Source organism: Dipodomys spectabilis, unplaced genomic scaffold, assembly GCF_019054845.1.
Source record: "Dipodomys spectabilis isolate Male_0828 unplaced genomic scaffold, ASM1905484v1 ptg000323l, whole genome shotgun sequence".
Lineage (NCBI taxonomy): Eukaryota > Metazoa > Chordata > Mammalia > Rodentia > Heteromyidae > Dipodomys > Dipodomys spectabilis.
Window position 1 is genome coordinate 1,840,937 of NW_024871000.1, and position 4,189 is coordinate 1,845,125.

The following is a 4,189-nucleotide window of genomic DNA, read 5'->3' on the forward strand; positions in this document are numbered from 1 at the left end:
GGCTTACTACAGTGCGGAGACTTCTTTCCCAAAAGGCCACTCATGTGAATAGTAGGGATGACGATGAGTATACCTCTCTTCATCGAGAAGCCTACAGTGAACACTTAGGCATTGTCAGTGAGTTGGTGTCTCAAGTGGCACATGCAATAACTGTAGATGACTGGACACCCCTGCATAGTGCATATACGTGGAATAATACCAGAGTGGCTTCTTTCCTACTTCATCATGATACAGATACCAATGCCCAAACTAAAGACCTCTTGACACCCTCACATATTGCTGCTGAGAATTGAGATAGCAAAGATACACTGGATCTCCTTCTTTTGAACCATTATATAAAACCAGGCCTGAAGAACAACATAGAAGAAACTGCATTTGATATTGCCAAAAAGATAAGTATGTATCATTACCTCTATGAAGTTTTGGAAGGCTGCACAAATTGTTCACCTAAGTCCTAAGAGCAATATCTTTTTTTATTTTTTGGTCGGTCATGGGGCTTGAACCCTGGGCCTGGGAGCTATCCCTATGCTTTTCAGCTCAAGATGAGTGCTCTACCACTTGAGCCAGAGCTCCACTTCCAGTTTTCTAGTGGATTATTGGAGATAAGAATACCACAGACTTTCCTTCCCAGGCTGGCTTTGAACCATGATCCTCGGATCTCAGCCTCCTGTGTAGCTAGGGTTTATAGGCATGAGCCACCAGTGCCTGGCAACACCAATATTTTACTGTAAAAATTCATGGATTCCGCAGAATTCTTCCAAGTGAATTGCCTGCATTGGATGTCAAAATGTATTAAATAGTTTTTGTATACATGTACAATGATTTCTGCAGGGTTTGTGATTTTTTAATCAGAAATAATTTTAACTTACCTGTTGAAATGAGTAGTACAGAAGATAAAATATTTCTGGTGCTTGCATGAAAATATATATTTTAAAATATTCTATATTCTATGTTTGCATAATGTTCATAATTTATTTTATTTTCTCCTAGATATACTTTGAATTCTACATTATTTTATAATATATAGGTTCATTAACATGTCCTTTCCGATAGCATTCCATATAGAAACAGTTTTATTCCTTTTTTTTCTAGGTCGTAATATTTTTTTTCTTTGGGATAAAATGACAATGTTGTCTAATTTGAAAATTTTTGTAAAGTTTATGTTATGTAAACGCCTATCTGAGGTGAAGATTTAATACACTGATGTCAAACTAAATTTAATTATATGAATTGTGTGTATTGTTATACTTGTAATTTTGTAATCAACTTTTTAATAACTGTTTTTCATTTCTTGCATCTGAAGAATGAAAAATATGGAATACTTCTCAAATTTTCATATTATCCTTGTGCAAGTGCCATGTTAGTATCTGTATTGTAATTTGAGTATACATGCTGCTGAAGCATGTGGTATCCTCTAAATTATGTAGTTAATGAAGCAATCTTTATACAGGCTTATACCTATGGTTGCCTACTTGTAACAAGGAAACCTTATTGTTCCTAACAATGCTATCGGTCTTATTTCCCCAAAATTCTGTGAATAGTGGAAAAAATTATATTGATCAGTTGATTACTCACATTTGCAAATTTTTTTGTGAATGACTATCTTAAGTCTTTTGATTTGGAATTTGATCGTACTCTCAATTATTTATAGATAGGTCCAAAAGTGATGGCTTTTTCAAGTATTTATTTATCCAACTGAATTAGCTTTGTGGACCTAATGGATTCAAAGTAAGCGTTGCTTGAGAGCTACTTCTAAACTTCTTCAGCTGACATTTTCCCAAATGAGGTGTTACTGGCACAAATGTCTACCTGAGCCTTTATGCTTTTTCCATGTGGGAACAGACCAATCAGAACATCTTACCCTGACAGCATAGATTGTCTTACTGGAACAAAACTAATCTTGGTTACAAGGGATCATGGAGAGATGAACATTTCAAACAGAACTGTTCAGACTAGAAGGTATTTTATCAAAATATAATTGTTTATTATACCTTCCATTTCAAAAGTAGCTAAAGCCAAGAAGGTGAAAAAATTGTTGGTATGCATGATTACTTAATGTCCTGGCCTGTCTACCATCCAACCAGGCAGGAACTTACACTACTGCCTTTTTATCACCAAATATTTTCAGAAGTCCATATATTTCTCCTCATTATTAGGCATTAAATTGATAATGTTTTAATCACAGTGTTTTCTATTGCCTCCATGTTGTAAATCTACAAATGGTAAAGTTTTAGGTCTAACTCTATCAAACACTGAGGTAGAGATAGTGGAATAATACTTTAAAACAAAGTTGCCTTTGATACAGTAACTACAACAGAACAATGCAGCACACATGTCTTTTAATTATATTATATATAGTTATATATTTTATATTTATATGTGCTTATTTTATATTTCACACAGTGAAACTTACTGGAATTAGTTGATAATTGGACAAATAAATTGATACTTATTTATTCCAATAAATAGATTTGGAATATAAATAATTAGGTTTAAAATATATATTAGACTATAAAAAGTATCAATGCAATGTTTTTAGTATAAACTTGTGATACATTGTAACTGTTCTTGGTCTTCTGAATCCACATGGTAAAAAACAGTGTTTTCCTCTAATCTATAATGGATTTTACCCTGCTGCTCTGTTTACTGTTTTAACTCTCTTGTCCCAGGCTGTTTTTCTCCATATTTCTGAAGCATTCCTACTGATTATGTCCAAATTTTGCTAAGATGTCTAAAAAATATTATTCTTCTGCAGTAACCATGGGTCCTAGGATCCCAGGTCCCAGTTGCCTGCATCATCAGATAATAGGGGCAAGTCTTCCCACCAAGGCCCATGCAACATGTCAACACAAATAATTGAATACCCATCTCAATTTCTCATTTCCTTCATTTCAGGGCCCCAATTCCTTGAGATGCAGGAATTAGCAGCAAGCAATTGTGAAATGCAAGGCAATTTAAAATGAAGGATGAGATCACAAAATTTGAGAGAAAGTACTGTAATTCAAACATTCAACTTACAGATGACCAGCCCATATGAGTGAACAAGTTCACAAAGTGTCATAAGATTATTTTTAATACCCCACCCCTATGATTAATGAAAGATTTTATTCCAACATAAATTGGCCAAAAAATAGTTGCTGGAAGGATAGATCCATAATTGATCTACCAAAGCCCAGAAAACTTGACTTAGAGGTCAAATATAATTCAGAAAAAACATTTGAAGCACTAAGAAGTGCTTCAAAACACTGGGACTTCAGTACAACATGGTTCTGTGCTATAAAAATGTCACTCTCAAACCAATGATAATCTACATTGAATCTCCTAAAAGTGTATCCCTTTTCAAATAAACTTTTCAAAATCACATTTGCCAAAATAACGTTTGACAAGTTGATGATACTTAGTGACATTACAAGTTTTTCAAGTGTAGGGAACAAGTTACAATAGAGTTGAATTATTTACACAACACTAATGCAAAACACATTCAACCTTTCATTAAAGTGTAGAAATAGTACCACCCACAATTTGTGTTTTTCATTAAGGGCCTTCCAGAAATGTGATAAATAGATCAGCCTCCTAAATTTCAAACCCAAACATTAGCTAATAAATTACATCATTTAATAAGCTACATTTTAAAAAGTCAAAAATAGTTGCCTTATCATATGTTATTTTATATTTTCCCTCTGTCTAACATAGTAAGAAATATGACTTTAAGTCTTGAATATCAGTACTCTTCAGAGATATGACAAACATAATATCTGTCTTCTATTTCTATCATATTCCTCTCTAGGAATAAATTATATTTTCTTCTTTTTCCAAAACTTATAGGTAGTAGAAAATATTATTCCATGTAAAATAAAAGAATTTCACCATTGTACAAAGCCATTTATAAAAATTCGTAGTTAAGAATACATTCTAATAAATTTTTAACTTTCTTTTCGACTAAAGATTAATCTTCTAAATGAATGAGAATAAAATCATGTTTAGGTGCTTCACGTCTCCAGTCTTGCAAATTGTTGCTGCAGATGAATCAATTATGGAAATATAGGCTGACATAGTTCAAGAATATGCAGGATTGAAAGTCCATGGAATGTATATAAACCTTTCAAAGTATTAATACACAGTTTAACAGAATGACAATCAGGAAGTTGAAACCAGAGAGGAATTATAGTAAAGACATAGAATGAATGAA

General features: G+C 33.0%; 1 pseudogene; it reads right to left on the reverse strand.

Annotated features, from left to right (window-relative positions):
* Positions 1-1,307: 1,307 nt before the first annotated feature.
* On the reverse strand, positions 1,308-1,404 carry LOC122128131 (annotated as a pseudogene).
* Between the last annotated feature and the right edge of the window lie 2,785 nt (positions 1,405-4,189).